Here is a 13672-nt window from a genome sequence, read left to right on the forward strand (position 1 = left end):
GGTCTTTCAAAGCATCAGCACAGGTGCATGGGTCGGATGGCCCCATTCTGTGCTGTCAGATTCTATGGTTCTATGTGTGGTCACGGAGGGAGTGCATTGTGTGGTCTCGTGTACAGACACATGTCCCAACTTCTCCCAACACTTTTTACTCAACATGATTAGTGTTACACTCATAATAAATGGTCAGACTGAGTACTGTGTATAATGAGCAAGTGTGACCTTAGCTCCTTTATTAAGATTCCAGAGTGCAGGTACCTCGTGGGTGGCCTGCTTATATACTTGGCTCCCAAGGGATGCTGGGATTCCTTGGGACTCCAACAGGTAGGCCCTCTGGTGGTCAGGTGTGATGCAAGTTGCAAGGGGTTAAATACATAATATCACTCCCCCGTGAAGTCAACAGTACACTTATTTACAAGGTGAGACGATCTGGGGCTTTGCGGTCCCTTGTCGATCGTCTCGGTACAAATGCTGGTGTGGGTGGGTTGGTCAGTTCTTCACTGGGCTGTTGAGTTGCCAGCCTTGCCGGGCTGCTGGGGATGGTGAGTTCGATTTCGTGGTCAACTATGATGTCAGTTGCCACTTGTGTGTATGTGTGTGTGTGTTGGAGTGTAAAGTTGGTGGTATCTTCTTCAGGTTGTTCGTAGCTGTTGGTGAACCTCAATTTGATTTGGTCCAATTGTTTTCTGTGCGTTTGTCCATTGGTCAGTTTGACCTGAAACACCACTCTTTGGCTGTGACCGTGCCAGCGAGTCATTTGGGACCATGTCCATTATTGAACACAAACACAGGATCATTGATCTCAATATCGCGTGACATTTTTGCGCAGTCATGGTACACACTTTGTTGATGCCGCTTGATCATGGAGATCAGGGTGGATATGACAGAGCCTTGTTTTAAGCGCTCTTTTCATGAGCAGCTCAGCTGGGGGAATGATGGTGAGTGAGTCGGGTCTGGTGCAATAGCTGAGCAGTACTCGGGACAACCGGGTCTGCAGGGAGTCTTCCGACACGCGTTTCAAGCTCTGCTTGATGGTCTCAACTACCCGTTCTGCATGGCCATTTGGTGCGGGCTTGAACGGGGCAGGTGTGAAATGTTTGATCCGGTTGCGTGTCATGAATTCCTTGAATTCAACACTGGTGAAGCACGGCCCATTGTCGCTGACACGGACATCAGGCAAGCCGTGCTTGGCAAACATGGCTCGTAGGCTTTCAATGGTGGCTTTGGAAGTGCTTACAGACATTATTGCACATTCAATCCATTTTGAATAAGCGTCCACGACAACCAAAAACATTTTGCCTAGGAATGGGCCCGCATAGTCGACATGCATCCTCGACCACGGTTTGGATGGCCATGACCACAAACTTAGCAGTGCCTCTCTGGGTGCATTGCTCAACTGAGAGCAAGTGTTGCAGTGGCGCATGCATGACTCTAAATCTGAGTCGATGCAAGGCCACCACACGTGGGGTCTGGCTATGGCTTTCATCATTATGATGCCTGGGTGGGTGTTGTGCAGTTCGCAAATAAATGTCTCTCTGCCTTTCTTGGGCAAGACTACGCGATTGCCCCACAAAAGACAATCCACCTGCAGGAACAACTCGTCTTTGCATCTGTAGAATGGCTTAATCACTTCCTGCATCTCCACTGGGACACTGGACCAGCTCCCATGGAGGACACAGATTTGTACAAAAGACAGTAAAGGATCCTGGCTGGTCCAGGTCCTGATCTAGTGGGCCATAATGACGGACTTCTCGTTCTCAAATGCCTCCATGACCATGAGCAAGTCTGCTGGCTGTGAATTTTCCACCCCGGTGGTGGGCAATGGTAGCCGACTGAGAGCTTCTGCGCAGTTCTCTGTGCCCGGTCTGCGGCGGATTACATAGTTGTATGCCGACAGCATGAGTGCCCATCTTTGGATGCGAGCAGGGACATTGGTATTAATCCCTTTGCTCTCCGAGAATAGCGATATGAGCGGCTTGTGGTCAGTTTCGAGCTCAAATTTGCAGCCAAATAAGTACTGGTGCATTTTTTTTACCCCGTAAGCACACGCCACAGCCTCTTTTTCAACCCTTTTGGTCTTGGACAAACTCCTGGATGCAGACACAACCGTTTGCAAAATTCCCGATTCATTAGTCTGTTGTAACACACACCCGACCCCATATGACGACGCATCGCAAGCTAACACTAATCGTTTACATGGGTTATACAGGACAAGCAGTTTATTAGAACATAATATGTTTCTGGCTTTCTTAAAGGCAGCCTCTTGTGAATTCCCCCATACCCAGTCGTCTCCCTTGCGCAGTAGCGCATGTAGGGGTTCTAGCAGGGTGCTTAACCCAGGTAGGTAATTACTGAAATAGTTAAGGAGCCCCAGGAACGACCGCAGCTCCATCACATTCTGTGGTCGCGGTGCGTTTTTGATGGCCTCCATCTTGGCGTTGGTGGGTCCGATGCTGTCTGCTGCGATTCTCCTTCCTAAGAATTCGACGCCCTGTGCCAGGAAAACACACTTCGAGCGTTTCAACCTGAGCCCCATGCGATCCAACCGACTAAGAACCTCCTCCAGATTCTTCAAGTGCTCCATGGCGTCCCGACCTGTAACCAATATTTCGTCCTGGAAGACCACTGTGCAAGAAACCGACTGTAGCAGGCTTTCCATGTTCCGCTGGAAGATCGCTGCGGCCGACCGAATCCCGAACGGGCACCGGTTGTAGATAAACAGACCTTTGTGTGTGTTGATGTAGGTGATGCTTTCAAAGACTCCTCCAGCTCCTGCGTCATGAAGGCCGAGGTCTGGTCCAGCTTGGTGAATGTCTTCCCTCCAACCAGGGTCGCAAATAGGTCATCTGCCTTGGGTAGTGGGTACTGGTCCTGCAGCGAAAAATGGTTAATCGTTACTTTGTAGTCCATGCAAATTTTAACCGTACTGTCCTCCTTGAGTACCGGAACAATCGGACTGGCCCAGTCATTGAATTCCACTGGCGCGATGATGCCTTCACGTTGCAGCCTGTCCAGCACGATTTCCACTTTTTCACGCATCATGTACGGTACCGCACGAGCCTTGTGGTGATTGGGTCGCGTACCGGGAACCAAATGGATGTGCACTTTCGCTCTCGAAAAGCTTCCAATGCCTGGCTCAAACAATGAAGGGAACTTGCTTCGAACCTGGGTACATGCGGTGTCGTTGACGGATGAAAGCGCTCAGATTTTGTCCCAGTTGCAACGGATTTTCCCCAGCCAGCTTCAACCAAACAAAGTGGGGCTATCCCCTGGCGCAATCCACAGTGGGAGTTCGTGTACTGCTACATCATAGGAGACTTTGACTGCCAATTACAGGGATTAGTTAGTTCCTTGGTACATGTCCTTAGTTTGGTGTGAATGGGGCTGAGCTTGGACCTGTGTGTCTTCTTTCCCCACGACCTGTCGAAGGCCGCTTTACTCATTATGGACTGACTTGCCCCTGTGTCCAACTCCATAGACACTGGAATGCCATTCAGTTCAACTTTCAACATTATTGGTGGGCATTTAATCGTGAACGTATGTACCCCGTACACTTCTGCCTCCTCAATACGAGTTTCCAATTCCATCTGATCCACTGTGGATCGATCTTCCTCTGCAACGTGGTGGTTTGCAGGATTTGCAGCTCGCCTCCACATTCGCTGGAGGTGTCCCATTGTTCTGCAGCCATTACACGAATAGTGCTTAAAGCGGCATTGATGGGGCCGATGATCACGTCCGCAGCACCAACATGGTGTTAACTGCCTCGCATTAACAGATGATGGCTGACTCTGGGTCAATTGAGGTTGAACCACAGCAGCCGGCGTGTACTTTCTGCCACGTACATTTCTGCTCAAAATCGATGTTACTTTATGCACTGTACTGGCTGAAACTTCTTTGTTCTGCGAAATCTGCTTGGTGTTGTCATTGGTGGACATAAATGCCTGGGCTATCGTTATGGCTTTACTCAGACTCGGAGTTTCTACAGTCAACAGTTTGTGAAGGATTGTCTCATGTCCAAAGCCCAGTAGAAAAAAGTCTCTGAGCATTTGTTCTAGGAATCCCTCAAACTCACAATGTCCTGCAAGGCACCTTAGTTCAGCGACATAGCTCGCCACTTCCTGGCCCTCCGATCGTTGACACGTGTAGAACCGATATCTCGCCATCAAAACACTTTCCTTTAGGGTTTAGTTGCTCCCGGACCAGCATACACAATTCTTCGAGGGATTTCGCTGTTGGTTTTGCTGGGGCCAGGGGATTCTTCATGAGGTCATAGGTTATTGCCCCACAGACAGTTAGGAGGATCGCCCTTCGTTTGGTAGCGTTCTCGTCCCCTTCCAGCTCATTGGCCATGAAGTGTTGGTCGAGTCTCTCCACGAAGGCCTCCCAATCGTCCCCTTCTGAGAACTTCACCAGGATGCCGACTGTTCTTTGCATTTTCGCGTGGTTGTTTGTTACCTCGTCGCCAATTGTTGCACTCATAATAAATGGTCAGATTGAGTACTATGTGTAATGAGCAAGTGTGATCTTAGCTCCTTTATTAAGATTCCAGAGTGCAGGTACCTCGTGGGTGGCCAAGGGTTCCCTACTGTGCTCCCAAGGGTTGCTGGGATCCCTTGGAACTCCAACAGGTGTGCCCTCTAGTGGTCAGGTGTGATGCAGGTTACAAGGGGTTAAATACATAATAATTAGGAATGGCCCGAGCCCATTCTGAATTGAAACTTAACCTTATGCATGAAGTGAATTGGGAGGCAGCATGTTTGGTTGGGGTTGGGTTAAGGCTGGAAATCTTATGGGATGCATTATATTCCATGATCTCTCGAATAACCCCACAATGAAAGGTCATATCTTTCAAGCTAACATGCAATTTTTTATTAAGTTCAAGACAGAAATATAGTTTATTTCTCTTTCTGTAAGTGATTTTACAATGAATTAAACATTCCAAATCTTTTGGACTGCTTTTTTATATTTTATTGAAGTCGTGGCTTGGTGGAATAGATTTTAAAAGTTTGTGTAGGGAGTGCTGCTGGATGCATGCAAGGCTTTGGATGGTAAAGGAAGGCCTCTGTCAAGACAGGAAATGCTGGAAATACTCAACAGGTAAGGCAGCATCTGTGGAAAGAGAAACAGAGTTCACATCTCAGGTCGATCCGCTGCCTGACCTGCTGAGTATTTCCAGAAATTTCTGCATTTATTTCAGACTTCCAGCATTTTCCGTTTTTAATTTTCGATTTCCAGCATCTGCTAGCAGAGGGAAGGAGAAGGCACAGAGGAGGAAGACACAGAGAGATAGAAGCAGAAGAGGAGGAAGCTGATGGGAGGATGCAATGCAGACAGTCCCTTTCTGGCCGGGAGATCCGGGATGGAATCATTCACCTGCAGTATCAGTGAGCACAACCCCAATTCCCCTTTCAACATTTGTCCCCACCTTGCCTTCCCTCTGTTACTGACCATCACAGCATTCACTTGGCCACAATGCTGAAATAAAACCCACCACAATGCAAGCATTCCAATCCAAATTTATATATCTATTCATCCAACATAACGAGAAATCAACTAATCACCCTTATGCATTCCCTTAGTGACCGTCTTGTATGTGCCTTTACCTGTCCTAATGATGTCACTCAGTGCTACCCCAATATCTGCAACATGGCTGGTGGGAGGCTGCTGACTTTCAGTGGGGGACACTGCAGATGGCCTTGTATGTCACCCTCTAGGAGCTGATGGCTGGGAGTGTCAAATCTTCTTCTCCCTCCTCCTCCTCTTCCTCCCTCCTCCTCCTCTCCCTTCTGCTCCCTCCACTTCCTCCTCCTCCCTCCCCCTCCTCCTTCTCCCCCTCCCACTCCTGTTCCTCCTCCTCCCTCCACTCTTCGTCTTCCTGTTCCTCCTTCTCATTCTTCTGCTTCCTCTTTTTCCTCCTCCCTCCTCCCACATCGCTCCTTCCACCTCCTCCTTCCTCATCCTCTTCCTCGTCGTCTTCATCATCTTCTTTCTCCTCTTCTTCCTCCTATTTTTCCTCTTCTTCTTTATGCGCAGAAGGAAATTCAGCTTGAAGAGCTGAAGACTGCCATTTTAGAATTATTTTTTTGGAGAAGGCAGTTACGTTCTAAGGGCTTAAATACTAGCTATTTGTTTGGATCATCCATTGGCATTTCGGGCGAAGATGGGTGAAAATGGTTCAGCCTTGTCTTTTGAACTCACGTGCTGGGCTCCTCCATCATTCAGGATTGGGATTTTCATGGAGCCTCCTCCTCCCGTTAGTTGTTTAATGGTCCACCACTATTCACGGCTGGATGTGACATGACTGCAGAGTTTTGATCTGATCCTTTGGTCGTGGGATCGTTTAGCTTTGTCTGTAGCATGCTGCTTCTGTTGTTTAGCATGTATGTGGTCCTGTGTTGCAGTATCCCCAGGTTGACACCTCATTTTTAGGTGTGCCTGGTGCTGCTCCTGACGTGCTCCTATACACTCTGCATTGAACCAGTTACATAAGAACATAAGAACATAAGAAATACGAACAGGGCCTGCTCCGCCATTTAATAAGATCATGGCTGATCTGATCATGCACTCAACTCCACTTCCCTGCCCACTCCCCATAACCCTTTATTCCCTTATTGCTCAAAAGTCTGTCTATCTCCGCCTTAAATATATTCAATGATCCAGCCTCCACTGCTCTCTGGGGCAGAGAATTCCACAAATTTACAACACTCTGAGAGAAGAAATTCCTCCTGGTCTCAGTTTTAAATTGGCGGCCCCTTATTCTGAGACTATGCTCCCTAGTTTTAGTTTCCCCTATGAGTGGAAATATGCTCTCTTGTCGAGCCCGCTTATTATCTTATATGTTTCAATAAGATCACCTCTCATTCTTCTGAACTCCAATGGGTATAGGCCCAAACTACTCAACTTATCTTCATAAGACAATCTCTCATCCCCAGAATGAACCTGGTGAACCTTCTCTAAACAGTCTGCAATGCAAGTATATTCTTCCTTAAATACAGAGAGCAAAACTGTACACGGTGCTCGAGATGTGGCTTCACCATGTACAGTTGCAGCAGGACTTCTCTGCTTTTATACTTCATCCCCATTGCAATCAGGGCCAACATTCCATTTGCCTTCCTGATTACTTGCTGTATCTGCATACTAACTTTTTGTGCTTCATGCACAAGGACCCCCAGGTCCCTCTGTACTGCAGCACTTTGCAAATTTTCTCCATTTAAATTAGAATTTGCTTTTCTATTTTTTCTGCTAAAGTAGATAAGCTCACATTTTCCCACATTGTACCCCACCTGCCAAATTTTTGCCCACTCACTTAGCCTGTCTATATCCCCTTGCAGAAGTTGCTTTCCCACCCATCTTTGTATCCTGGTCCCTGGCTTGATGGTAATGGTGGAGTGAGGGATATACTGGGCCATGATGTTACAGATTGTGGTGGAATACAGTTCTGCTGCTGCTGATGGCCCACAGCACCTCATGGAAGCCCAGTTTTGAGCTGAAAGGTCTATTCTGTATCTATCCCATTTAGCACGGTGGATTTGTAGTTCACTAACATAACCAGTATGATACCATACTTACAATGGCTTTTGAGTGGGCAATGCTTAGCTTCTAAATTTCTCATCCTTTCTTTCAAATAACTCTATGATCTCACCCCTCCCCACCTCTGTAACGTCCTCCAGCCCTACGACCCTCCAATATCTCTGCACTCCTCCAATTCTGGCATCATGCACATCGCACCATCATTGGCACCATGCCTTCAGCGCCTAGGCCCCAAACTCTGGGATTTCCTTGCTAATACTCTCCGCCTCTCTACATCTCTCTCCTCCTTCAAGATACCATTAACACCTACCTTTTGGAACAAGCTTAAGGTCATCTGTCCTAATATCGCTTTATGTGGCTTGCTGTCAGATTTGTGTCTGATTACGCTCCTGTTTATAGTCTCATCCAAAAGGCAGCAGCTCCGAAGTACTGCACTGGAGTGTCTCCCTAGATTTTTGTGCTGAAATCTCTGGAATGGGACTTGAACTCTGGAATGGGACTCAGATGCAAGAGTGCTACCCACTGAGCCAGGGCTGACACTAGTCACTGCTCATCCTTCATTGCCTCACGTCTCCCTATCTCTGTAACCTCCTCCAGTCCTACAACCCTCCCCCCCCTCTCTGAATTCACTGTTCCTGTGACTCGGGCATTTTTTGCATTCTGCCCTTCCTTTGTCTCACCATTGGTGGCCGTGCCTTCAGTCGTCTAGGCCTCATGCTCTGGAATTCCCTCCCGAAACCCTTCTTTCCCTCCACCTCCTTCACTGACTTGAAGACCTTCCTTAAAAACCCCCTCTTTGACCAAGCTTTCAGTCACCCCTCCGAATATCGTCTTTGTCTTGGTGTTCTTGTTGTCTGATTACACCTGACTTTGCAAATTGTAACTCGATCCACTTTGAATTCTTGAAGCGACAGAGGACAGAGCTCCCCAGCAGACAGCAAGGACCACCCAAAGTGCCTTACCCCAGTCCAAGTGCATGCCTCCCCCAGCCGAAGTTCCTTACCGCAGTCCAAGTACATGCCTCCCCCAGCCAAAGTGCCTTACCCCACCCAGTCCAAGTGCATGCCTCCCCCAGCTGAAGTGCCTTACCCCACCCAATCTGTGCATGCCTCCCCCAGCCAATATGCCTTACCCCAGTCCAAGTGTATGCCTCCCCCAGCCAAAGTGCCTGCCTCCCCCAGCCAAAGTGCCTTACCCCAGTCCAAGTACTTCACTCCCCCAGCCGAAGTGCCTTACCCCAGTCCAAGTGCATGCCTCCCCAGCAAAAATGCCTTACCTCAGTCCAACTATATCCCTCCTCCAGCCAAAGTGCCTTACCCCAGCAGAAGTGAATGCCTGCCCCAGCCAAATTGCCTTACCTCAGTTCAAGTTTATGCTTCCCGCAGCCGAAGTGCCTTACCCCAGTCGAAGTGCATGCCAAACCGCAGCCGAAGTGCTGTACCCCAGCACAATGCATGCCTGCCCCTACCAATGTGCGTTACTCCAATCCAAGTACGTTATAATGTACATTAACGAATTAGATAAAGGAATAGAGTGTAATATCTCCAAGTTTGCGGATGACACTAAACTGGGTGGCGGTGTGAGCTGTGAGGAGGACGCTAAGAGGCTGCAGGGTGACTTGGACAGGTTTGGTGAGTGGGCAAATACATGGCAGATGCAGTATAATGTGGATAAATGTGAGGTTATCCATTTTGGGGGCAAAAACACGAAGGCAGAATATTATCTGACTGGCGGCAGACTAGGAAAAGGGGAGGTGCAACGAGACCTGGGTGTCATGGTTCATCAGTCACTGAAAGTGGGCATGCAGGTACAGCAGGCGGTAAAGAAGGCAAATGGTATGTTGGCCTTCATAGCTAGGGGATTTGAGTATAGAAGCAGGGAGGTCTTAATGCAGTTGTACAGGGTCTTCGTGAGGCCTCGCCTGAAATATTGTGTTCAGTTTTGGTCTCCTAGTTTGAGGAAAGACGTTCTTGCTATTGAGTGCAGCGAAGGTTCACCAGACTGATTCCAGGGATGGCTGGGCTGTCATATGAGGAGAGACTGGATCAACTGGGCCTTTATTCACTGGAGTTTAGAAGGATGAGAGGGGATCTCATAGAAACGTATAAGATTCTGACGGGACTGGACATGATAGATGCGGGAAGAATGTTCCCGATGTTGGGGAAGTCCAGAACCAGGGGACAGTCATAGGATAAGGGGTAGGCCATTTAGGACTGAGATGAGGAGAAACTTCTTCACTCAGAGATTTGTTAACCTGTGGGATTCCCTGCCGCAGAGAGTTGTTGATGCCAGTTCACTGGATATCTTCAAGAAGGAGTTAGATATGGCCCTTACGGTTAAGGGGATCAAGGGGTATGGAGAGAAAGCAGGAAAGGGATACTGAAGGAATGATCAGCCATGATCTTATTGAATGGCGGTGCAGGCTCGAAGGGCCGAATGACCTACTCCTGCACCTATTTTCTATGTTGTTATGTTTCCTCCCCCAGCCAATGTACCTTACCCCAGTACGTGTATGCCTTCCCCAGCCAAGGTCCCGTCCCTCAGTGCAACTGTATGCCTCCCCTAGCCGAAATGCCTTATCCCAGTTCAAGTGCATGACTCCCCCAGCCAATGGGCCTTACCGAAGTCCAAATGCATGCCTCCCCCAGCTGAAGTGCCTTACCCCAGTCCAAGTACTTCCTTTCCCCAGCCGAATTGCCTTACCCCAGTCCAATTGCATGCCGCCCCCAGCCAAAGTGCCTTACCCAGCGCAAAGGCATGCCTGCCCCAGCCAAAGTGCCTTACCCCAGTTCAACTGTATGCCTCTCCGTGCCAAATTGCTGTGACTCAGCGCAAGTGCAAGCCTGTCCCAGCCAAAGTGCCTTGCCCCAGCCAAAGTGCATGCCTCTCCCTGCCAAATTTCCTTACCCCAGTCCAATTGCAAGCCAGTCCCCAGCCAAAGTGCTTTACCCCTGTCCAATTGCAAGCCTCCCCCAGCCGAAGTGCCTTACCCCAGTCCAAGTGCATGCCGCCCCCAGCGAAATTGCCTTACCCCAGTCCAACTAATTACGTCCCCCTGCCAAAGTGCCTTACCCTAGTCCAATTGCATGCCTCCCCCAGCCAAAGTGCCCAACCCCAATCCAAGTGTATGTCTCCCCCAGCCAAAGTCCCATATCCCAGTGCAAGTTCATGCCTCCAGCAGCTAAAGTGCCTTACCCCAGTTCAAGTGTATACCGCCCCCAGCCGAAGTGCCTTACCCCAGTCCAAGTACTTCCCTCCACCAGCCGAAGTGCCTTACCCCAATCCAATAGCATGCCTCCCCCAGCCAAAGTGCCTTATCCCAGTCCGTGTATGCCTCCCCCAGCCGAAGTGTCTTACCCCAGTCCAAGTACTTCCCTCCACCAGCCGAAGTGCCTTACCCCAATCCAATAGCATGCCTCCCCTAGCCAAACTCCCGTACCCCAGTGCAAGTGCATGCCTGCCCCTGCCTAAGTGCCTTACCCCAGTCCAATTGCATGTCTCCCCTAGCCGAAGTGCCTTACCCTAGGACAAGTGCATACCTCCACCAGCCTAAGTGCTGTACCCCAGTCCAAACGTATGCCTCCCCCAGCAAAACTGCTTTATCCGATTCCAGCTAGTTCCCTCCCCCAGCCAAAGTGCCTTACAACGGCCCCAGTCCAAGTGTATGCCTCCACCAGCCAAAGTGCCTTTCCTCAGTCCAACAAATTCCCTCCCCCAGCCAAATAGCCTTACCCCAGTCCAACTACTTCCCTCCCCCAGCCGAAGTGCCTTACCCAAACACATGCATCCTTCCCGCGCCCCCATAGATTGGGCATTGTGTATGGATTGTTAACAGGTTTATTGGGTATGAAGTGAATAGTGACAGTGTCGTGACTTCTGGATATCATCTACTCCAACGATGTCCCTTGTAGGGGGTTGGAAGAATGTGATCCGCCTTTCCCGAGTGCCCTCTCTCCTCTCCAATCCCCGCCGCCGCCAGCCGCTCTCCAACAGCCTCTCTCACTCGCAGCCCAAGGCTGTCCGACTCACCACCAGCCCACCAACTCCCTCCCGCTGCTCTAATGCCGCCACCGACGCTCGGGACTCGTGGCTCACGGAAGGCCCGGTCAGCCTAGAGAGTTCCGGGGGGGTGGGCGTAGCGAGTCCCGGGGCGGGTGGGAGGTGGGCCTAGCGAGTCCCAGGGCGAAGCCGGGCAGGCTGTGAGGAAAGCAGCTGACTCTCGGGGCGCAACTCCCGCCTCTCGGCACCACGTGGACAGAATGATTCGGGGCCCGGGAGGGGCGGTGGGCAGAGCTTGACAGGGGGCGGGGCTTGTCGCCTGTCAGTCAAAGAAAAGTGCAGCACAAATAGCTAGTCCCCTGCAGCAATGGCAGCTGTGACATCGCCCTTCACACACTCCATCTCCATCATACGGTGGGGAAGAGCCACAGTTTAAAGCCCTTCTGCCACGATAAACCCAGGGGCTGGAATCAGTATAAAACTCCCCTCGGGCTGTACTTGTAAACTTTTTGTATACATAGAGCACCGTGATCTGAAAAAAACTATGTAGTGCCATGTATAATGCAAGTTCTGTTTGGTAATATATGTTGAAAAGAAATGTAACTGTACCCTCACTCATTCCATGTACCATATAGTGCCACGAGTAAATTAGTTTGATGACTGTATTACAATGTATCCTGGATTGTACTGAAATGTACCTCAAAATGTAAAGCAAGCAAATGTATTGCATGGAATTGCTGACCGCATCCAAATGTACTGAACTGTCTACCAATGTATTGTGCACATTTTTTATATGAATAAAGTATATTTTGAAATTAAAAAAAAGTCACACACTCCATCATGTTCAGGTCGACACGGGCTCTTCGGGAGTCATCCATCATTTCCAGACCGGTAATCCTGGGCTCCAAACTGTGTGCAGAGCACCGTACAATATTCATAGAATCATAGAAATTTACAGCACGGAAGAGGCCATTTTGGCCCCTCATGCCTAATCCCACTTTCCAGCTCTTGGACCGTAGCCCTGTAGCTAATGGCACTTTAAGTGTATATCCAAGTATTTTTTAAATGTGATGAGGGTTTCTGCCTCTACCACCCTTTCAGGCAGTGAGTTCCAGACCCCCACTACCCCCTGGGAGAAGAAATTTCTCCCCATACCTCCTCTAAACCTCCCCTGAATTATTTTAAATCTATGTCCCCTGGTTGTTGACCCCCTCTGCCAAGGGAAACAGGTCCTTCCTATCCACTCTATCCAGGCCCCTCATAATTGTATACACCTCAATCAGGAATGCCCTTAGCCTCCTCTGTTCCAAAGAAAACAGACCCAGCATCTCCAATCTTTCCTCATAGCCAAAATTCTTCAGTCCAGGCAACATTCTTGTAAATCTCACTGGTGATCAGAACTGCACACACTACTCCAGCATACAGATCAAGCATAACCTCCTTGCTCTTATATTCCATGCCTCGACTTATAAAGGCAAGTATTGCATAACCCTTCTTAAGCACCTTATCTACCTGGCCTGCTATCTTTAGGGATTTGTGGACCTGCATTACAAGGTCCCTTTGTTCCTCTACACTTTTCAGTGTTGTACCATTTAATGTGTATTCCCTTGCCTTGATAGACCTTGGTGGTGGACTCCTCCATGTTCCTTGACATTGCCAATAGGCTCCCTGGCAGGCTAGCCATTGCACCTAGCACTTCGGTCTGCATGCCAATCACCTTTCTGCTGAAGACCGACCCATCAAGGTCCTTAACTGAGTCTTGTGCAGCAGAAACCATGTGCGAACTCGCTCTCCGGGAAGCTGACCCGAGTTCCCTTTCACCCCTGGCCTTGCTGCAGCCCACTTGTGCCCGGTGCCTCACTCTGTGCAGATCCCGTTTCTATGCTAGCCTCTAAAATATGTGCAGTGCCAGTTTCTGAGCTACTTTCTGTGAGTGACAGATGCAGCAGCATCTTCTTCTTCTCTCCCCTCACTCTCGTGCATTGCCTCAGGGACAGGCTTCTCAGGTGCTTGTTGCTGATTATCTGCAAGCAGAAATGCAGAAGAATCGGGGTATGGTGAGGGGAGGGGGGGCATGAAGCAGGATACGCATGCATACAGCATCAGCAGCTTGAACAGGAGAAGAGATTGTGGGATGAGGGGGAAG

The sequence above is a fragment of the Pristiophorus japonicus genome, chromosome 18 (genome assembly GCF_044704955.1).
Source record: "Pristiophorus japonicus isolate sPriJap1 chromosome 18, sPriJap1.hap1, whole genome shotgun sequence".
NCBI lineage: Eukaryota > Metazoa > Chordata > Chondrichthyes > Pristiophoridae > Pristiophorus > Pristiophorus japonicus.